This window comes from Prinia subflava, chromosome 30 (assembly GCF_021018805.1).
Source record: "Prinia subflava isolate CZ2003 ecotype Zambia chromosome 30, Cam_Psub_1.2, whole genome shotgun sequence".
Lineage (NCBI taxonomy): Eukaryota > Metazoa > Chordata > Aves > Passeriformes > Cisticolidae > Prinia > Prinia subflava.
The window spans coordinates 471,787-494,938 of NC_086276.1; the positions used below are offsets into that span (position 1 = coordinate 471,787).

The following is a 23,152-nucleotide window of genomic DNA, read 5'->3' on the forward strand; positions in this document are numbered from 1 at the left end:
TTTATGTTTGGCAGAACTTTTATCACAGGCATGCAAACCTTTTCTCCCCAGAAAATGTTTCTTCCAGATCAATGTTTCCAAGTGATCTGTTCAGAACCCACAGGTGCCAGAATATTGATTTCCTTCTCAGGACCAGAGAAGAGGAAAATCAGAATAAAGTAGGAGAATAGGGTTGATGTGATGTAGAGAAGCTCTTCCACAGGGAGTGGGGCAGGGAGTGCAGCTGGGCACACACAGGGGAGCAGCAAGGGCTGCAGACAGCAAGGATATTTGGAGGTGTGTGTGTCTGGGAAGGGTGAGGATGGCAGCTGTCCCAGAGGGGCAGCAGGTCACTGCCCCTGCATAAGCGCACGGACTGACACAGATCCGTGTGTGGGGGCACCACCCAAAGCGCTGCCACAGCACCTGCACGTGGAGCTGCCGTGGGTGTGAGAGCTGGCACAAGCCCCTGGTGCAGCAGTGAGAGAGGCAGCGTTTCCAAACTACACCCCAAAAGGATTACTTTGAACTGGGAACACAATAAGGTTTCAGAGTCTATCTACATGAAACACAAACTCAGCCACCCTCATTCTTGTCACAGCAGCCTTGTCACAGGCCTCTGCTCTGCCCCTCCTGTCATCCTGCTTCCAGCCCATTCCAACTCACAATATGCCCCAGTGTGTGTGATGATCTGCTATTTGAGTTCATGGACAGTAGGAAACATTGTGGTCTTCCACACTGAGCTTCTGAAGCCTCACAGCTTTTACTTAAATCATCTTCGTTGTTTCCAAATAATTTCAGTGCCTAAGTCTTCTGTTGCCAGACTGAGAGCTAAATAGTTCATTTTACATAGTTTCAGGAGTTCTCACATTTCCACATGGTTTGGCTACAGAAGATTGGAATCTGTGCCCTACTTCCTTATCACACGCTCTGTAAAACCTACTCTTAGGTTTGCTGGTTATTCTCTTTGGCCTGTGGAGCAAGCAGTCAGATCAACTTCTGGCTTGGACCAGGAAACTTGCAGTGGACATGAATTCAAAGAAACAATTTCTTTCAAGCTTCAGGCTGAATGCAAAATTAAATTTTTATCTTAGAATCCTTTGCAGTGTGGGTGAAATCAATGGTGTCCTCTCACATGTGCAGAATGATACAGCCACCAAAAATGATGTATTTCCCAGCAGCAGTTGAGTCATGAGCAACAACTAACAAACAGCAGCAAATAAAACCCCACATATATTCCAGCCCTTTTTCCCTGTGTACATGCCCATGGCTGAAGTCTTAGGATGCAAAGAAAAGAAACAATAAAACTGCATAAAAGACAGCTCAGCTGTTTGAGAGAATATGGGTCAATCGAGAATGAATTTTGACAAGAACAATGCAACTGCTGTAAAATACACTCTGTGACACTAAAAGGCTTGAGCCTGCTCAGTCTTGCTTTCCATAGCTGTTGCTCTAATCTTTGGACAAAGGAACATGTTGAAATCTGAATTATTATCTTTAGTTACAAAACCAGTAGCAAAACAAAGGATTCACACTTCATGATTTACCATGGGAACCAGATAAGAAAACACCTGGAGAAATTCTCTGTAATTATTAAGGCGTCTAGCATACCTCTCATTTTAGAAATTTGCTATTTCTTATTGACTTTGCATTGAACCAAACCAAAGTTCTGAAGAAGGCTGAAATGGTCAATTAAAATCTTCCATTTTCAGTAGTCCCTTTTTTCTGTTCAGTACTGATTTTTATAATTCATTTTTCCTGATACCCCAGTGGTTCTCCAGTAGAACTTAGGTAGAAGATTAATGTATCATTTTAATGGAAGTTCTTGTACATGCACACTCAGAAGCACTCGCAAGTAACAAAACCAAACTGGTAATAAGTTCCTTAGAACCTCCTCATACAACAGAAGTCAGGCTGTAAACTGAATTTCTAGTGTCCCTGTTGTCCTTCTAGTGTCCTTATTCCCTATAGGGGAAGGAGGGAGCTGGACTGCTTTCGCACACCTCTCACATCACATTCACGTGGGGGTTTTTGCATTGAATGTGGCTAGCTAGCAAAGGCGATGGGAATGCTGCCCTCTTGTTTGGTAAGAGCCCCACTGCCTTGCAGCTTCTCTGGTTTTTCTGGCTACAAAAAGGAAAGAGAGAGAAGAAAACAAAAATGGCAAAAGAAAAAAAAAAAGGAAATGAAAAAGAAAGGAAGAGTAAAACAAAGAAGATTGGGAAAGGGGAAAAGCAAAGGCAAATCTTTTTCTCTGAACTCTCTAATTTCTTTGTAGAGGCAGATCTGCTGCAAGTTAGCAGCAGGTGTTGCACAACTCTGTAGCTAATAAACAGAACTGGTATATTTTTTATTTAATTGTTCAAAAAAAAGCAAAATTAAGTCGTTTGCCTGGTACTTGAAGACAGTCCAGCTGTCTTCAAGTAAACATTTTCCAGGAAATCAAAAGATTAAATGTATTTTCCTTGTAACTGAGCAGACAAGCAACACATCTAACACTCAGTTATGCCACTAACCACCACCATGTATTTGTAGGTTTTCCTATGTTATCTTTATTGCCTATTCTTAACAATAACTGGTTTCTAACTGAACGGTCCCTGTTTCTGGCACTTTTCTTTTTTCATTGTATTGTCATACTGTCTTTTTATGGCTATTGTTTTGTGTGTTATTGGGCAAGCTACCCTGAACCCTGGAGAATGCCATGACTTCCACTGGCAGGGATCCTGGAGGGAAGCTCAGGGCCCCAGCAGGGATGTGGAAGCTCCTGGAACAGAGCAGGGAGCCCGTGGCCTGCAGGGTGCTGTGCCCCTGGGGCAGGAGCACTGAGAGCTCAGCCCACATTGCTGCCCTGAGCACTGGGGAAACGTGTGTGTGCCCCTGCTGACTGAAAACCGGGTAATCAACTGCAGGGTGCATTCCTGCTCTGCTCATACACGCAGCTAATTACACAGAGCTATAATCACACAACGCTAATTTCAACATGACACGGCGGAGGAAGTTACACAGAACGTTAACGCTGCCTTGAGCTGCTTGGAAGACTGTAGCAGGATAGCGTATATCATAAGGTAGAGCTATCCACAACTGGGCCTCAGACCAGGCCTCAGGCCTGGGCCTGCTAGGCCTCAGACGTTTGCCCTACGTAGAAATAGATAAGCTTGTTTTGCACTGGAAATTGTGTTAAGGTATGCGTGTTAATAGCATAGAACAGTTACTGAGAAAACACGGTGGCTGCCTTAAACTGCAATAGCTTACATACTTCTTTACTCTCACTGCCTATCAGAATGCACCTGTTCTTGTAAACTATTCTGTCTGTATTTAACCCGCCATCTCAAGGAATAAAGCGGAGAACCTGCAATATAACCATATTGGTTTGGACCCTCGTTTCTCTAGTCCCCGATCTTATCTGATCCCAGCTTTCAGAAGATCTGTTTCCTGGGGAATCAGTAAGAATTAGAAGTATTTCCTCGAGCATATATATATATATATGTAAAGAAGATCAAATTCAAATAACTTTTTCATGCTGTAAGATGGAGATTGGTACAGCTTTCACCAGTGTTAGCTGCATGTTGGTGCCCAAGCTGTTGCAGCAGTATCTGTGCTTCTTGTGTGTTTTATAGATCCTTTTTTTTTTTTGGATAACTAGAAAAAAAAAAAAAAAGAATCCCATAGTTACAATCAGATAGGTTCACTGGAATGCATTGTTCAAGCACATTATTCCTCTAGACATCCTTTCAGAGTAGCAATATAATAGGATATTGACTGCATATGAATTGATGGAAAGAATATAGGCTAGTTGTGACCAAATCATTGACCTTTTCTGATTCAAGTTTTGATCAATAATGTATTAATTTAGAGCCCTGAGCAGAAACCTTTTACCTTTTTCTCCCTCTCACACTTTCTATCTTTCTTTTATCAGTCTCTTATCTCTCAGCATTTAAAAGGGACCCCATCATGGTTCTGTGCACTGAAATGGAGGCAGTGAAATTGTGAAAGGTTACCAAATTGCAACTTTTATATAAAATGTGTTATTGTGCTGCTGTGAAAAGACTTTTTAGTTATTGCAAGATACCAGAGAATTGTGAGCCAACTTTGGAGCACTCACCCTCTTATTACCAAACTAACAGCAAACACCATCTTTTCATCTGCTGCCGTCTGCCTCGGCTGACATCTTTCATGTCCCAGCCAAGCTGTAGGATTCTCAGCTCTAGGCACTCTCTCAGAAATGCTCAGCTATATATTTTGGGATTCTTGGATTCTGGAAAATATAATTTCTGTCTGGTGGTAGCAAACAAAATGGAAGGGATTAGATTAGATACTGTTTTACATGTAACTATGTATTAATTATCACAGGAATTACCAAGAGTACATAATACCTAAAGAAGTTATTTTTCAATTGTTTTCATGGAAGATAGGAAAATCTCAGAGTTGACAAACTTCTCGGTGATTTAAGACATCCTATATCCTCTATGTCATAAATTCCCTGTATGCCTGTGTAGAAGTCATTTTGACTGCCAGTTAAGAAAGCCCTGAAGAACCACATTTACTCTTAAAAATATGTCCTTGTTTATTCAAAAGGAGTAAAGTGTGCTTAATATGAAACTAATGCCTTTGTCTTTCTGACCAGGAAGGGGAACTCTTTTCTGTGCCTATAATAATTATATCACTTCAGTTCAGAAGATCACATTATTAGCCTTTTTTTTTAATTATTATTTTTTTCTTGCTGCTGGAAATGAGGAACTCTGAGTAATTCCCTGTTCTGTCCTTCCACTTCAGACTGTAATCTATGTAAAGTTCCTAATTTGTTATATAATGGAAGTGTCATTTAATGTGAGGTAGCCTGGTGCCACAATACAAATAATAAACAGCAATATCTCGTAATCTAATGGTTTTTTCTTCTACAAATAAAGTCAGTGGCAAGGTCTTATATAAAGATTCAAAGGGGAAAAAAGGGAACATCACGGTTCATATATTTTCATAATCTCACTATGACCTGCAAACATGGGTCTAATTTATGTGATTGCCTAAACAAGTGAAATAGATCTCTCTAAAGACTGTGATCTGCAATTACTGGGGATAAAAGTGCTGTACATTTGTTATGCATGCTTTAGTTGCAATGAAGAGATTGTTTTAATGCATTTTTGTCCAAACTTCTTAAGCATTTTGCATAGACTTCATAGCCATTAGGAGAGTTGGAGAAGTGGAAAGGATTTTTTCACACAAAATAGCCCAAAGCACATCTGAATTTTTAATTAATACCATATTCCTATAAATACAGTCACACCTGCAGTTCACGTTGAACTTAATGCATCTGCTCACATCACATAGTCAGACTGGGAATGTATTTATGTACAAATGTCCATACCTGAAATCATCCTGCTCTGGCAGGTTCTTTTTACCCTATTTATCTAAAATAGCTTCAAATCTCTAAGTGCGAAAATGAATCACAGAGAGGGCAGGGAGAGATGCTTGAAGTACTTTGATGTTCTGTTTCTGGTCAGAAATACATTTTTCAAGTACATTTTATGACCTGTTATGTCAACCACATGCTGGAAGTGCCATTTTTCGGTGAGCACAGTGCTCTGTCTGTCTCTGCTTGGGAGGAAGTGAAGGCAATGAGTGCAGTTCAGATCCAAAGGGAGACAGGACATGCCTTGCCACGTTCCAGTGCTGATGGGAGTGCACAAACAGGGAGCCGTGTTCAAGCAGATTTGTTTGGTGTAGTTGAGGAGAGAACAAAACTCATCTATTGACATGACTTTAGAGCGTTGATTCCATATATCCATTTCCCCCTTTAAAAGTAAGTCACTGCTATTTGATTTGAATAGATGTCATGGGTTAGCACTGGCCAGATGTTAATGCACCCATGAATATATGTTTTTTCCCTAACAACTACTGTGGGATATGATCAGGAACAGAGCAGAGCAGGCCCAAACCTTGAAAACAGAAAACAAAACTTTATTACATTACATAAGAACAGAAATAGAAAAGAAAACTCTAAACACACACAAAAACAGAAATGAAAACTTCCCAGAATATTTCTTCTCTTCCCCCAGTTTCCACCCCCCACACATTACCCTCCATGGACCAAAACCTTGGGTTTTAAATCAAACAATCACCACTCAAAAAACTAATCTTCAATTCAGCAAGGGAGAGAGGAGTCTCTCTTGCACCACAGACTGCTCCTCAGAAAACACAGGTCCACCCTTTATATGTTTCCATGTCACCCGTGGCACCACTTGGAGAAGTCTGCCAGGGTGACACACTCTTTTTCCATGTCCAGTGCTCTCACCACTGTCCATGGGCTAAAGCTGCATATAGGGCTCTTTTAAGGATGCTTGCAAGCCGAGCTCTCCCCATCTTTCCCCTGGGGCCGAGGGTTTCTTCTCTGAGGGCAGAGGGCGCCACCACACCCTCCCCCTCTCTTCTCTGTTCGCTCCACTCTTAAAGTGCCAGTCACTCTAGCAAAGTCGAGCCACCAGCATCCACCCAAAAAATGCAGTTTATGTTCAAAGAGACTCGAGTTCAGTCTATGGCTAACATTATGCAAGAAAAGTCCAGCCTAAAAGCCACTCCCCTTCAATCTCTGTCCATCTGGGATTTCTTTTCCATCGTCCGCTATCATCTCGGTCCCAGGCTGTTTTCTCTTTCTCTTCTGAAACCACTAGCCATGAGAATCAATGTCTGGGAAAAAAGTTTCCTTCTGCCAAGGAAGGGTTAACAGTTCCTGGCTCCTGGCAGGGTCCCGGACTCGGCACCTCTTTACACAGCCGGGGGCTTCTCCTCTCCCTTCCCGCCGCTCTTTCTTCGCTGCTGCCAGTGTTCGAAACTCTGAAGCAGCAGTCTCTCTCTCCTTGGGTGGGGCGGGGGCAGGGTGGAACGGGAGGGAAGGCAGCTCCACAGTTTTCCACCCCTCCATCCTGGATGGGGCCAGCTCAGCTCCGGTCTTGTTCACTCTCTTCACCCCCCCGGGGCTCCGGTGTACCCCAGCCCGGCCACATGGTTCCCCTCCCCTCCTCAGCCTCTGGCTGAGCAGGGGAGGAGGCCCAAGATGTTTCTCCGCTGAAACCGGAATCCAAAAGAGGCCGAGCCTCTGGGAGTGCTTGCTTTTAACCCCTTGTGTCCTCAGAGGCATGTCCAAACCTCCCAGTGGCTACTCCAAGTACCAGCACAAAACCCGACCACTGATTGGCCTGCCCACAACCCCCTGGAAAATTCACCTCCCCCCCAACCACGACAATCCCAGTCACCCCCAGTCACTCTGACCTCCTCCCAGTTTCTCTCAGCATGACTCCAGTTCCTCACAGCAACTCCCAGTCAATCCCAGTATGATTCTCATCATCCTCAGTGTGATCCCAGTTCTCCTCTGCGTGGACCCAGCTGTTCCCACTGGGATGCCAGTACGATCCCATTTGCTCAGAACATAGTTCCAGTTGTTCCCAGTTCCTCCCAGTATGATCCCAGTTGTCCCTAGAATAGTCCCAGTCCCTCTCAGCGTGGTCCCAGTTGCTCCCAGTTGCCTGTAGAGTGGTCCCAGTAATACCCAGCATGGTCCTGGCTGTTTCCAGTGTTTTTTCAGTATCCCCAGTATGGTTCCAGACACTCCCAGTATATCCCAGTTCCCTCAGCATGCTCATGGTTGCTCCCAGTCAATCCCAGTTGCCCCAGTAAGGTTCCATGTCCTTCAGAATGATCCCAGTCTTTCCCAGTTACTCCCATGTGGCTCCAGCATGGTCCCAGTTTCTTGCACTTGCCCAAAGTATAGTCCCAGTTGCTCCCAGTATAATCCCAGCTGTGATCTTGGTCCCCTCAGTGTGGTTCCAGTACCTTCCAGATGATCCCAGTTGCTCCCAATGCATCCACATTATCCTCCCAACATGGGCCCAGTAGCTCCCAGTAACCCCAGTCAGGATCCATTCATGCCCACTGTAATCCCAGTGGCTCCCAGGATGATCCCAGTGGCACCTGTAGTCACTCCCGGTATGGTTCCAGTCAGTCCCAGTATGATCCCAGTCACTTTGACTACAATCCCAGTCACTCCCAGTATGATTGGTGGCACCCAGTCACCCAGTGACCAGTATGGGTCCAGTCACCCCCAGTATGACTCCAGTCACTCCCTCATACTCTCAGTATTATTCCAGTCATGCCCAGAGTGACTCCCTGGCACTCCCAGCATGGGCCCAGTATGGTTCCAGTCTGATTCCACTATGGTTCCAGTTATGGCCAGCACCTTTGCAGTCACTCCCAGTCTGATTCCAGTATGATCCCAGTCATTCTAAGATACTCCCAGTACTACTGCAGTCACTCCCAGTATGATACCAGTCAGTTCTAGTAGGATCCCAGTATGACCCCAGCATGGGCACAGCTGCTCCCATGATCATCCAGTGTGGTTCCAGTTGCTCCCATTTACCCCCACTGTGGTTTCAGTCTCTCCCAGTATGTCCCAGTTGCTGCCAACATGTTCACAGTCACTCCAAGATTCCTGTAGTTTTTTCCAGCCTGATCCCAGTTGCTCACAGCCACTCCCAGTATGATCCCAGTCTACCCCAGCATGGCCCAGCTGCTTCCACTGTGATCCCAGTGGGACCCCAGTTGCCCCCAGCATGGTTCCAGTGTCTCCCTGATGTTCCCAGTGTGATCCCAGTTGCACCCAATTGCTCATGCCTTGTTTTCCTCCACATCAGGAATTCCCATTCCCAACCCTTGACTGGATGAAGGAGGAGGCTGCGAGGAAGAGGAAGATGCCCCAGGACTCCCAGGCAGGTGAGGAGGAAGTCACTGCCCCTTTCCCCCTCTCCCCTGCTCCATCTCCCAGCCCAGCCTGGCCCCTGGCTGCAGGACAGCCCCGCTGCTGACGCCGTCCTGCCGGGGATGGACTGAGGGGATCTCCTTCCCCTTCCCTGTGGCACCGAGGCAAATCCCATCCTCTCCTTGTCCTTCCTCCCCAGACAAGGAGCTGAGGATGGAGACCAGGGAGGACAAATCCCCGCAGCAGAACCTCGTGAGAGAGGCTGTTTGGAGCGGCTCCATGGCACAGGAATCCACCCGGGAGGAAAAGGCCCAGAGATCCCTCACTAGGAAGGGCTGCAAACGCAAATCGGGGGGATGTGAGGAGGAAAGACCCACCCTGTGCCAGGAAGGCAGCCAGAGATGGAGCCAGAGCTCAGAGCTCTGAACATGAGCAGCTCCATGATAGGGAGAAGCCCCACAAGTGCTCGGAGTGTGAGGAGAGTTTCATCTGGCGGTCTCTTCTGATCCAGCACCAGAGGATCCACACTGGGGAGAGACCCTACGAGTGTGGGGAATGTGGGGAGGGCTTCAGGCACAGCACCCACCTGGTGCAGCACCAGAGGATCCACACTGGGGAGAGGCCCTACGAGTGTGATAAATGCAGGAGGAGGTTTCAGACCAGTTCCCATCTTGTCTTGCACCAGCGCATTCACACGGAGGAGAGGCTCTTCCGCTGCCCTGACTGCAGGAAGGGATTCAAGCACAACTCCACCCTCATCACCCACAGGCACATCCACACTGGGGAGAGGCCCTACAAGTGTCCCCAGTGTGGGAAGAGCTTCTCCAGGAGCTTTTCCTTGACCCAACACAAACGGAGGCACTGGTAAGGGAAGGCCCTGCGAGTGCTGCCAGTGCAGGAAGAGCTTCGTGTGCTGCTCCAACTCCATCCCCCACTGCAGGAGCCACGTTGGGCAGAGCCCTGGTGACCCACATTCCCTGTGATCCATGTTGGGAAGACACCATGCTGGTTATCCTTTTGTTTTTGCCTTAATTTTTTTTCTCTTTTCCCTCTCTTTGCACTCGAAAAGGCAAGAGGCATCAGTCTATCACCTCAAAACCACTCCAGTCACACTGAGAACTAATCTTTTTTAACACAAAAAGGCTCAATCCCCCCTCAAAATGGCTTGTTCCCACCTCAGAGAAACTCAATCCCATGCCAAACGTGCTCAGTTCCACAGCTACCAGGCTGAGATGAGGTTAGAAGGAGATTGAAGTTGTTGAGATTGGAAGTTCTTCATTTCTGTCCCATTCATTTTCAGTCAGTGTCAGTTCTGTTCTCACAGTGCCACCTTCTCAGCTGATTGTGTTGGTGTCCTCCTTTCTCTCCTGCCTCTCTCTGCCTGCTCTCTTTGTCTCTCAGTGTCTCCCTTCAGCCAGGGCAGCTCCCATCAAAGACCCTGCCCTAACTGAATTTCCAATGCAAGAGCTACAACCAGCATGGATGAAGTTCTGGAGGCTGGCAGTGAAATGTCCCTGTAGGATCTTGCTGCCTTTGGCTTTTGGCTCCTTCTTCAGAGCTTTGCCTTCAAGGGCAGGAAGATCTTTTCCTTGCTGGGAACTGGAATTGCAGAGCCTTGCAGTGTGTGCCATGCAGGAGCATCCAGACTGGGATCCTGTGGTCTGGGCTCACATGGACTGGGATCCTCCAGCCTGGGACTGCACAGAGCGGGACCATCTGGATCAGGAGCATCCAGACTGGGATGATGGGACTGGGCCCTTGTAGGGCTGGGATTGTCTGGGCTGGGATCACATGGACTGATATTGCACAGACTGGGAATTCACAAGCTGGCACCATCTGGACCAGAACCACACAGACTGGGATAGCACAAATTAGGATCATATGGACCGGGATGGCCGCACTGGAACGATGCGAACCGAGGCGGTCCCGCCCGGCCCAGGGCTGCCTCTCAGTCCCTCCCAGTCCTTAACTGGGCTGCAACCAGAACTGCCTGGAGCGAACGTGGAAGTCTTGGAGCAATCCCAAAGCCGAACCCGGTGCTCGTTCCAGCCTCGGTCTCAGTCTCAGTCTCAGTCCTGGAGTGGTGCCAGTCTTGGTGCCAGTGCCAGTTCCAGTTCTGGTTTCAATCTCAGTCTCAGTCTCTGTCTCAGGGCAGACCTGCTCCCACTGCCGGTCCTGGTACCAGTCTTGGTCCCAGAGTGCTCCCAGTGCCAATCTCAATTTGGGTCCTGGAGCAGTGCCAGTGTTGGTGCTGGTTCTGGCACCCGTCTTGGTCTCAGTCTTGGTCCCAGTGCCACTTCTGGTGCTGGTTACGGTCTCAGTCCTAGTCCTGGTGCCAGTGCAGTGCCACTCTCAGTTCTGGTGTCGATTCTGGTCCCAGTCTTGGTCTCAATGCCCATCCTGGAGTGGCGCCGCTCTTGGTGCCAGTCTCGGTGCCGGTGTCGGTCTCAGTCTTGGTGCTGGGTCTGGTTCTGGTGCTCATCTTTGTCTCGCTCTCGGTAGCACTCCCAGAGCTTTTGAGCTCATTTGGGTGATTTTAGGCCAAACTGGGCAGCTTAGTGTGGACTTTAAGAACATTTGTATGATTTTAGGCCAAATCTGGTGGGGTTTCGTGCCATTTGGGTGAATGTCAAAAAACGTGCGCAGTTTTAAGGTGGATTTTAGATCCTTTTGTATGACTTGATGCCCATTTGTGTGATTTTAAGCCAAACCACGTAGTTTTAGGGTTTATTATACACCAGTTTGGAAGATTTACGTGTGATTTGAAGCCATTTTGTGTGTGTTTTAAACCAGTTTGGGAAATTTATGATCCGTTTTAGTGGTTTTTGACACATTTGGATGATTTTAACGCCATTTCTCTGATTTTAGGCCAAACCATATGGTTTTAGGCTGGTTTTTACTTCCCTTGGGGTGATTTTAGTCCACATTGAAGGGATATGATGCTTCCTTGCGTGATTCGAGGCCCAACCTGATGGGTTTTCATGTGGATTTCAGGCCCCTTAGGAGAATTTGAGGCCCTTGTGGGTGATTTTAGGACGGATCGGACCCTTTTAGGACCACGCATGCCCAGTTCTTGGTCCAGTGAATGCACCTACGAGAGAAACCTGGCAGACATCCCACCCCAGTCAGGCCAGATCTCCTCTGTCCTTGTTCGACAGTCCTGAGACAGATGAGGGATCTTGCGGCCGTGTCTTACAGGGGGATGTTTGGAGCTCACAGGGCTCCAAAGCCGAGCCGGAGATGACCCTTGGGGGGACATCAGGGGCTCCCCAAGAGGTGTTTTTGGGGGCCCTAGTGGCAGCAGAGACCCGATGGGGCGGGGGAAGCACCAGGTTTAGGGAGCCCCGGGAGAGCCTCTGCTACCCTAAGTGAGACCCTGGAAAGTGGAGAGTCCCAGAAGCGGGGACCCCGAGAGGAGGGGGGAGCCCTGGGATTGCCGGGACCATGGTGGGGGATGCTGGGGCTGGAGGGGCGAGATGGGTGGGAAAGGAGCTCAGAGGTGCTGCTGCTGGGAGTGGCTGGTCCCAGTACAAGACCAATTGCCCGCTCCCTGTGGTTCCAGTTTCCTTGGCACAATGTGGATGGTCCAGCCCTAACCCCCAGCCCACAGCCAGCGCTGGCCCCAGTGCCAGCTCTGAGCCCCCCTCGGCCCCAATCCCAGCCCAACTCAGCCCACATCCCAGGCTGACAACGGCCCCTCACCCCCGCCCTGACACCGCCCCCGGCCCCGAGCCCCGCCCCTCATGGAGCCCTCCAAGCAATGAGCCCAGGTACCCCAAAAGTGGGGCTGGGACCCCCGGAATGGGCTTGAGAAGCCCCAGAATGGGCCTGGGCATGCCCAGCATGGGACCGGGACCCCCACAATGGGGCTGGGACCCCCGCACCCGCTCCCCGCCTTACCCCACCCTCAGCATGGAACGAACCAATCAGCGCCGCCGTGCACAATGCCAGCAGTAACACCTGCCGCAGCGACCAATCAGATGGCTCCGTCTCCCTGGCTCCCCGCCCCCATTGTGACATCACAAAGGGCCCGGCCGCTCGGTGCCTGACGCCGAGAACGTCACTGAGCTGCCATTGGCTGTTGGGGAGAGGGCGGGGCTTGCCTCGAGTATAAAAGGGGCGTGAGCAGCTGCAGGTGCCGTGGTGGGGTCTTGCCATGGGAGCTGCCCTGGAGCCCTGGGGCCAACCCTGCGCGGCCAGCGGCCAAATCTGTGCGGCCAGTGGCCAAGCCTGCACAGCCAGTGGCCAAGCCTGCACAGCCAGTGGCCAACCCTGCCCGGCCAGCAGCCAACCCGGCGCGGCTGGCAAACAGCGGCCTACCCTGTGTGGCCAGCAGCCAACCCTGTGCGGCCGTGGCCAGCAGCCAACCCTGCCCTGCCAGGGGCCAAACCTGCGCAGCCAGCAGCCAACCCTGCGCAGCCAGCGGACAACGGCCAACCCTGCGTGGCCAGAGGCCAACCCTGCGCGGCAAGCGGCCAAGCCTGCGTGGCCAGCGGCAAAACCTGTGAGGCCAGCAGGCAGCAGCCAACCCGGCGCGGCCAGCGGCCAACCCTGCGTGGCCAGAAGCCAACCTTGCGCAGCCAGCGGCCAACGCTGCGCCACCGGCGGTCAAACCTGCGCGGCTGGCGGCCAGCGGCCAACCCTGCACGGCCAGCGGCCAACCCTGCGTGGCCAGAGGCCAACCCTGCGTGGCCAGTGGCAAACCCTGTGCGGCCAGCGTCCAGCAACCAACCCTGCGCAGCCAATGGCCAACCCTGCCCGGCCAGCGGCCAACCGTGCACGGCCAGCGGCCAGCAACCAACCCTGCGCAGCCAGCGGCCAACCCTGCACGGCCAGCGACCAATGGCCAACCCTGTGTGGCTAGCGGCCAACCCTGCACGGCCAGCTGCCAACCCTGCACAGCCAGCGGCCAGTGGCCAAACCAGTGCAGCCAGCAGCCAAACCGGCACAGCTGGCAAACAGAGGCCAACCCTGCCCATCCTGCGGCCAACCCTGTGCGGCCAGCAGCCAGCGGCCAAGTCAGTGCGGCTAGCAGCCAACCTGGCGTGGGTGGCAAACAGCGGCCAACCCTGCGCGGCCAGTGGCCAGCGGCCAACCCTGTGCAGCCAGCGGCCAGCAGCCACCCCTGCATAGCCAGGAGCCAACCCTGCGTGGCCTGTGACCAACCCTGCGTGGCCAGCGGCCAACCCTGCGCGGCCAGCGGCTAACCCTGCCCGTCCAGCAGCCAACCTGGTGTGGCTGGCAAACAGTGGCCAACCCTGCGCGGTCAGTGGCCAACGGCCAACCCTCCGTGGCAAGCGGCAAGGGGCCAACCCTGCACTGCCAGCGGCCATGCCTGCGCGGCCAGCGGCCAACCCTGTGAGTTTACCCTCACAGCAGAGTTATTTCAACACCACACATCTAACAATCATTTCAATCTCGGCCAAAAGCCAATCCTGGAACAGGGATCTGGAACAGAGACTCCAGCCCCCGAGCGTGCTCTGCAGGGAGAGGGACAGAGAGCCCCTGGTGTCGCTGCAGGACACCAACAAAAGAGCAAAGACTGCGACTATTTCAGAAGGCAAAAGGCATAAAACCCCCTTGAATTGTCTCATTTTAGAAGGTGTTCCCATACAGACTTAACACCATGGGTGAACAAGTGAACAAGAGCGACACCTTCCCAATGCCACTGGGCAAAGTAGAGAAAGGGCCAAAATGTTTTTTCTCTGAGAAGCAGAAAAGCAACACGCCACCTGCAGAAAGATTGTTTTGGGAAAGGAAAGTTGTTTCCCGAGGTTGTTTTGGGAAGAAGCTTTCCTAAGAAACTTTTCCCTTGGGAAAGGAGTTAGGAGCTACCAGCAGGCTCCAATCTCTAAGGCCCAAAAAGATCAGGCCCAAAGCCTGGCCCCCGGCCCCCACAAGCATTTCCCACACCCACAGCGATGGAGACCCCTCCAGCATCCCTGGGGCACCGGCCAAAAGAAAATTGGTGGAAATCAAACTTTGAACACCGCAGCAAAGGCTCTGGCCCAGATTTGCTTTTGCCAGGCCCCGCTGTGTCACCAGGGACACTGGGTGTCCTCAGGTGCCCTGGTGTCACAGCGCTGCCCTGGGCTCCAGCAGGCCCTGCTGTGTCCCAGGACAGCCTGGCTTCCAGGACATTCCATGGCCCGGCGCTCTCACGCCATGGAATTCTCTGGAACTGATGGAATCTGTCATCATCCTGGTGTCAGAGGAGCTGACAGCCCCAGGCAGGCCAGCGGATTTCTGCCTGGCTGCTGCCTTGGGACACGGCTGGACGGGGCTCGGAGCAGCCCGGGACAGTGGGAGGTGTCCCTGCCACGGCAGGGGTGGCACTGGGTGGGCTTGAAGGAGCCTTCCAAGCCAAACCATGGCTGCATTCTCATCCTGGGGAGCCCCACAAGAGCAGGACGAGGAAAAGAGCCCCGCAGAGGCCCAGAATCCCGGAGGATTCCCTCTCCAGGGCAGGAGGGTGCTGAAAGCCAGAGGAGCCCCCCAGCTGCCCACGCTGCTGACTTTGAAGCCCCTTGCCAGGCTCCTCTCCCTCTCCTCACTGCATTCTCCAGCCACGAGGGGATTGCCCTGCTCCAGAGCCGCTGTCCAGCAAGAACGCCGAGGGAGCTGCCCGGCCACGCTCCCTCATTCACAAAGTCACCTCCAACCACCACCCAAGCATCGTCCCCACCTCTGTGGGCTGGCCAGGGACACGGACACCACTGGTGGAGCAGTTCCTGGCCCCAGCACCCACCCCAAATTCAGCCCGAGCTCCCTCCTCCAGCCCAGCCCCAGCCCGCACTGCAGTCACAGGTTCGGCTCCAACTGCCCCATCTCTGAGGGCATTTGGGTTATCCCCTGTTCTTGAGGGGTTTTTTGGGTACTCCCCAGTCTTGAGGAGGCGACACAGAGAGGCAGAGGAGGACACATGGCTCCAGCACTTGGAGTGGGCACCACAGGGAGGGACATGTGGAGCCCATTTTTGGGAAGATCCTCCTGATTCTTGCCAGGTTTGCAGGTTATAAATGGCTTTTGGAGTTTTCCTGCTAATTTCAGGAAGCTGACATCCCCTCCTCATTTTGTGATGGTGAGGAGACACCAATTTTGGGGGGATCCTGCTGCTTTCCACCATTTTATGGGGGATATAAATGGCTTGTGGGCCCCATGCCTCATTCTGGGAGGTTGGGGTGACCCCGTGGTTCCACTGCTGTCTGAGGAAAAGCTGTGACTCCCAGTTTGGGTGGTTTTAGGCAGCTTGTGGGGGTCCCACGCTTGACAGAGGGAGTGTCCTGACTGCCCCCAGCTCCCACCCCAGAGCAGCCTCTGGCCAGTCAGAGGGCGTGGTGGTGATGACTCTGCAGTTGCCATAGGGATGTGCAGAGACCACAACACTTTGAAGCCAATCAGAAAATGCACAAAGTGGTTTTTACTCAATCAGAGCTTTTCTCTCCAGTGACTCCTGTACTGGTTTTGCACTGCCTGGTTTTGGAAGCAGGGGCCACAGAGGTGGCTTCTGTGAGAAGCTGCTGGAAGCTTCCACCGTGTCCAGCAGAGCCAGTCCCTGATGTCTGTGAGGATGGACACGCTGCTGGCCAAAGCTGGGCCAATTAGAGAGGCTGGAAATGCCTCTGTTATGACATTTCAGAAGAAAATCAAAACAAAGGCACACAGTTTTTCCTCAGAGAAGAGGAGGAGGTGAGAACATGTGAGGGGGAACAACATGGAGACACCAAGGTCACTGGAGGAGGAGGAGCAGGAGGGGCTCCAGACACTGGGGCTGAGATTCCTCTGCAGGCCATGGTGAAGCAGCTGAGCCCCTGCAGCCCGTGGGGATCCACAGGAGATGCAGAGATCCACCCACAGCCCATGGGGATCCACAGGGGATGCAGAGATCCACCCACAGCCCATGGGGATCCACGGGGGATGCAGAGATCCACCCACAGCCCGTGGGGATCCACGGGGGATGCAGAGATCCACCCACAGCCCGTGGGGATCCACGGGGGATTCAGAGATCCACCCACAGCCCATGGGGATGCATGGGGGATGCAGAGATCCACCCACAGCCCGTGGGGATCCACGGGGGATTCAGAGATCCACCCACAGCCCATGGGGATGCATGGGGGATGCAGAGATCCACCCACAGCCCGTGGGGCAATGCCCACGCCAGAGCAGGTGGATGTCTGGAGGAGGCTGTGATCCAGTGGGAGTCCCGGTGGAGAGAGGGGCCCTGCTTCCAGGCTGGAGCAGCCTGTCCTTGGGGGACTGTGCCCCGTGGGAAGAGAGACCCACGTTGCAGCAGCTTTGGAAGAACTCTTTGCCTGTGAAGGGGAATTGACATTGCAGGAGGCGCAGTAGGACTGCTGCTCGGGAGAGTGGACCCATGTTGGAGGAGTTCACAGTGAACTGTCTCCCGTGGGAGGGACTCCTCTCCCAGAGCAGCAAAAGAAAATCTCGGTGATGAACTGACCACAACCCCCATGCCCTGTGTCCCTGCACTGTTGCTGGGAAGGAAGGAGGGGCTGGGGAGAAAAATGGTATTTTAAGGGCTTGTTTTACTTCTCATTATCCTCCTCTGATTCCATTAGTAATAAATTCACTTTGCAAGTCAAGTTGAGCCTGTTTGCCCTTGAAATATTTCTCCTGGTCCTTATCTCACTCATGAAACCGTTGTTAACCTTTTTATCCTTTTCCCTCCTCTACCCAGCTGTGGCAGGGGAGGGTGAGTGAGCGACTCTGTGGGTGCCTGGCGTTGGGCAAGGGTCAAACCATGACACTGGGACGTGCCAAAAAGCCGCCCAGTTTGTCCCAACCCCCTTCCCAATCCAACGTCACCTCCAGGATGGCTTCAAAATGCCCCAAAAGTTGTGCATGGCTTGGGGGAGCGAAGGGGAGGGACATCAGGACCCTCCTCCACCTCTGTGTCCCAGCAGCTCCACGCCCAGCCAGGAGGAGCAGCAGGGCCACAGTTGACAGGGCATTCCCCCAAATTACCCCCACACTGATGACACAACCAGACAATTGGGAGGCTGCCTCAGGCTTGATTGCCCACCAGCATCCCAGGAGGGAACAGAAAATCCACCTGCAGACGTGGACTCCAGAGGCTCACAATGCTTCCTTGCTTCCATGAGGTTCTGTCAGGTCACAGTGGAACCTTGGTGCCAAATTGTTCCATGGGCTCACAGTGCTCTCCTGGCTTCCCTGGAAGTCCCTGTGTGACACACTGCAGCCTTGGCTCCATCAGGCTCTCCTGGCTTCGCTGGGGTCCCTGTATGACACACTGCAGCCTTGGCTCCATCAGGGTCTCCTGGCTTCGCTGGGGTCCCTGTGTGACACACTGCAGCCTTGGATCCATCAGGGTCTCCTGGCTTCCCTGGGGTCCCTGTGTGACACACTGCAGCCTTGGCTCCATCAGGGTCTCTTGGCTTCCACAATGCTCCACTATGTCCCAAGGGGCATCTGTGGCTTGGCTTTGGAGTCCTGCAAGATCCAAAGATTCCCCCCAAAAGGCACCAGTCCAGGGTTGCCCAGGATGTTTGGACCAGGCCCCACTCCCCGGGCACCCACATGGAACCCCAGTGACGCTGTGACTCCATAGAATCTCACGGAACAAAGTGTCACTTGTGACACAGCAGGGTGTCATGGAACACAGGTGCCCCTGGGACAGTGCCACTGCTCATGGAACCCAGTGTCCATTGGGACACAGCCAGGCCCAGTGCAACAGAGGAGACCGCTGTGACCCAATGGAAACTCATGGAACCAAGTGTCCACTGTTCCACGGTGCAGCCTTAGAGAGTGCTGGAGACCACTGTCTCACAATGGAATATCCTGAGACCAAGGATCCATTGTGACAAACCTGGGCTCTATGAAACCTAGGACACCACTGCCATTCAATCGAATCTCAAGGAACCCAGGGTCAATTGTCAACACATCAGGTTCTCAGGAAACCAAGGAGAACATTGTGACACAGTGGAATGTCATGGATCCAAGGCTCTACTTTGATCAAGTGGGGCCCTTGTGGAACCCATGTTCCACTGGGACATTGCCAGGCCTCGTGCAAGCAAGGTTCCACTGTGACCAAGAAAGGCCTGAGGGCAAATGTCCACTGCTTCACACTGCAGCCTCCTAGAGCGCTGGAGACTGTTGTGACACAATGGGAACAGAGCAGGGTGTGACACAGCAGTGTGGCTGTGTGACATCATAGAGTGGATTGTGACACCACAGTGTGGCTGAATGACATCATAGACTGGGCTGTGAGGTCACAGGTGGGCTGTGACATCACAGTGTGTGGCTGTATGACATCATAGAGTGGATTGTGACATCGCACTGTGGCTGTATGTTGTCATGGAGTGGGCTGCATGACATAAGAGTGGGCTGTGACATCACAGATTGGGCTGTGACATCACAGAGTGGGCTGTGACATCACAGAGCAGGCTGTGACATCACAGTGTGACTGTATGACATCATACAGTGGGCTGCATAACAGTGGGTTGTGACATCACAGAGCAGGCTGTGACATCATAAAGTGCACTGTGAGGTCACAGTGCAAGCACTGCCATCACAGACGGAGGCTCTGTCACATTAGAGGGCAGCTCTGTGATGTCTCAGAGAAGGATGTGTGACATCACTGAGTGGGGTGTGACATCACAGAGCTGGCTGTGACATCACAGTGTAACTGTAAGACGTCAGAAAGATGGCTGTGAGGTCAAAGTGTGTGCTGTGACATTACAGGGTGGCAGTATGACACCAGAGGGCTGTGTGACATCACGCTGGTGGTGTGACATCATGGGGGTGGTGTGATATCACAGGAGGGTGTGTGACATCACAGAGTGGTGTGACATCACAGGGGCAGTGTGAGGTCACTGCAGAGGTCAGTGGGGAGGTCACTCCACCCCGGCCCCCCTCACAGTTCCCCCAGAGGAGTCCAACGCTGCTCGTGCACAGCGGGGTCCCCTGTCTCCCCACATCCCCCCCACCCCTGGTGCCGCAGCCTCCCCCAGAGGATGTTTCACAAGATCGACCCCAGAGCCTGACACGGGGACAGGGGGGGATGGGACAGGGGGACAGGGACCCCCTGGCAGTGTCCCCATGTCCCCCAGGGCCAGAGCCTGGGCCAGGGCTCCTTCACCCTGTTACAAACAAGGACTTGAGAGCGCTTAAAAAATCCCTGGCAAGAGATCAGCAAAACCCAGATTTAATATTAGGCGAAAGCATGACAAAGTTCCTCAGCAAGAGTCACTCTGCCCCTGCCTGGACACTTCAGGCACAGCAAGGAAACAAAGCAAAGTGCAACAAGCCAAGGGCAGCAAGATCCTACAGGGACAATCAGCTGAGAAGGTGGCACTGTGAGAACAGAACTGACACTGACTGAAAATGAATGGGACAGGAATCAAGAACTGTCAAAGTTTGATTTACTATCAAAACACATCCCACCCACCCAGCCCCACACAATCCCAATCCCCCTGCTCCAAATTTGGATGCCACTTCTCCCAGTCTCTTTCCAACCCCATCTCACCCTGGCGGCCGTGGAATCGACTAACTTTGGAGTGGGATTGAGTTTTTATGAGGTGGGATTGATTCCTTTTGGGTTAAAATTGAGTTGTGTTCAGTGGGATTTCAGTGTTTCTGAGGTGACAGACTGATTTGTCTGAGCTCAGAGCTGATTGGGAAAATCCCAATGTCCCAGCTCTGGCTATCCCAAAATCCCATCTCTGGCTATCCCAATGTCCCAGCTCTGCCTATCCCAATGTCCCAGCTCTGGCTATCCCAGTGTCCCAGCTCTGCCTATCCCGATGTCCCAGCTCTGGCTATCCCAGTGTCCCAGCTCTGCCTATCCCAATGTCCCGGCTCTGGCTATCCCAAAATCCCATCTCTGGCTATCCCAATATCCCAGCTCTGCCTATCCCAATATCCCAGTTCTGGCTATCCCAATGTCCCAGCTCTGGCTATCCCAGTGTCCCAGCTCTGCCTATCCCAATGCCCCAGCTCTGGCTATCCCAATGTCCCAGCTCTGCCTATCCCAATATCCCAGCTCAGCTCCCGCTGCCATCCCCGCTCTCTGCAGCTCCATCCGGCCCCGCTCGCTGTCCCAGCGCTCACAGGGGGTCCCGCCCACAATCAAGGACTGGGGGACCCCTGGGCCGGGCTCTGACAGCGCCACTTCCAGGCACTGCAGGCAGTGGGACACTGGGGGAACACAGAGATTTGGGGATCCAGGGGGGTCAACAGGTCAAGGAAAGGCGGGACTTGAAGAGCTGGGAGAGGTGGAACGAGGTTCAGGGGCTCAGAGTCAAAGAAAGGGGAGGGCAGGCACTGGGAGAGGTGGGATGGGGTGTCCAGGAAATCCTGTGTCCAGCAAAGGGGGTGCCAGGGCTCCTCGGGGTGAGGAAAGGAGGGGCTGGGGGCTGGGAAATGCAGGAATGGGGGCCCAGGGGTCCCAGAGTCAAGGAAAAGGGTGGATCTGGGGGCTGGGAAAGGCGGGGTGGCTGGGAAAAGGTTGAGTTGGTGCCGGATAAGGGGGTGCAGGGGGGTGTCAGTGCTGGGCAAAGCGGCAAAAGGGTGTCTCAGTTCTCAGGAATGGGGGGTCAGGGGGGGTCTCAGGGTCAATGAAATGGGGAGCAAGGACTGGGAGAGGTAGAAGGGAGTTCCAGGGGGTCCTTGAGCCCAGGAAAGGGGAGTCCAGGTTTTCATAAAACAGGAGGGTCACAGGCTGGGGAAACCCGAGATATTCGGGAAGAGGGACTTCAGGGGTCTCTGGTTTTGTAGAAAGGTGGGGCTGGGGGCTGGGAAAGCCCCAGGAATGGGGGTCCAAGGCGTTCCAGGTCATCCCAGGGTCAAGCACACGGGAAGTCTGGAGGCTGGGAGACATGGGATGACCGGGAAAAGGGGAGCAGGGGGTCCTGATGTCCAGAAATAGGGGATTCAGGGGGGTCCCTGTGCAGGATAAGGGGAGCAGGGGGGTCCCGGTCCCGTTCGGGTCCCGCTGCCGGAGGTCCCACTGCCCCCTCGCCACCCCAGCAGCGCCGCCAGCCCCAGCGCTGGAGCCATCGCGCTGCTCCTACTCACTCCCAGTATCATCCCGGTATGATCCCAGTATGATCCCAGTATGATCCCAGTATAACTTAGTCACACAGGAGCTGCTCCCAGTATGATCCCAGTACAGCCCAGTCACTCCCAGTGATCCCACTCCTGCCATCCCCCAACCCTCTCTGCCTTCCCACCTGGCCCGGCTCCATTCCCGCTCCTCCCGCGGGCTGCGACGGGTCCGGGGAACGGGGGAGGAGGAGGAGGGAGGGAGGGAGGAAGAGGCGGAGCGGCAGGAGGGAGCGGGAGGAGACAACGAGTGGAGGAACCGCGCGGCTCCAGCGCTCCCTGAACTCGCAGGCCCCCGGAACGCCCCCATCCCGCAGGTGCCCGGGGAGGGGGAGCTCGCCCCAAATATCCCGGGGGGGTCTCTGGATTTGGGGTTTTTTGGGAGAGTTGTTTGGAGCTTGCAGGGATCCAAAGCCGAGGTGCAGATGCCCCTCGGGGGGACATCGGGGGCTCCCGGGAGGTGTTTTTGGGATCCTGGTGGCAGCAGAGCCCCGTTGGGGGTCGGGGGGATGCGGGTCCCCCCGCGGTGGGGGTTGGGCTTCCCGGGCCGGGCCCTGCGAGCTCTGCCGGGCCCACGTGGGGAGCGCGCGGGAGCGGCGGGGCCGGGGGGACACCGGGGCGGGGGGACCGCGTCTGCCGGGGCCGCCCTGAGCGGGACCCCAGAGAGAAGAGAGCCCCAGAACCGCAAAGTGGGGACCCCGAGAGGGGGAGAATCCCCTGGGATATCCAGGACCCCGGCGGGGGCTGGAGGGGCGGGATGAGCGGGAAAGTGTTCCGATTTGCCACTGCTGGAATGAGCCAGTATGAGCCCAGTATGAGCCCAGTCACTCCCAGTATGAGCCCAGTGACTCCCAGTCATTTCCGAATATGATGCAGTTTGCCACCAGAACGGTTCCTGTTTCTCCCAGTTCCTCCCACTTTCGTCTAGTCTATTCCCAGTTCTCCCAATTGCCCCTAGCACAGTCCTAGTCACTCCCACTATGATCCCAGTCTCTCCCAGCAGGGCTCCAGTCACTTGCCCGCAGTTTCCCCCAGCATGGTCCCAGTTCCTCCCCCCCTCTCTCCCAGTTTCTCACAGTCACCACCCCTATTGTCTCTGACACTCCCAGTATGTCCCAGTTGCCCTGAACATTCTCATTGTCATTCCCAGGCACTCCCAGTTACCTGAGTGTGGTTCCCTTGCCCCCAGCTGTATCCCAGTTGCTCCCAGCATGTCCCCAGTTTGCTCCCAGCATGGGTCTGGTAGCTCCCAGTCAGGGTCCATTGACCCCCACTCTAATCCCAGTATGATTATAGCCACTCCCAGTATGATCCCAGTATGAATCTCAGTATGATTCCAGTCAC

At 53.3% G+C, this 23,152-nt stretch overlaps 2 protein-coding genes across 6 annotated transcripts in view; one reads left to right on the plus strand and one right to left on the minus strand.

Annotated features, from left to right (window-relative positions):
- Positions 1-23,152, plus strand: part of LOC134562705 (zinc finger protein 239-like) — a 281,290-nt gene that overhangs the window by 144,373 nt on the left and 113,765 nt on the right. Inside the window, exon 1 of one of the 3 annotated variants that reach the window (XM_063420225.1) lies at positions 22,026-22,125. The exons of the other annotated variants lie outside the window; for them this stretch is intronic. The gene's annotated coding sequence lies outside the window, so the exon portion shown is untranslated. Of the gene's footprint in view, positions 1-22,025; positions 22,126-23,152 lie in introns of those variants that run through there. 3 annotated transcript variants of the gene reach the window in all.
- Positions 1-23,152, minus strand: part of LOC134562703 (zinc finger protein 883-like) — a 191,106-nt gene that overhangs the window by 79,855 nt on the left and 88,099 nt on the right. The window lies entirely within an intron of this gene.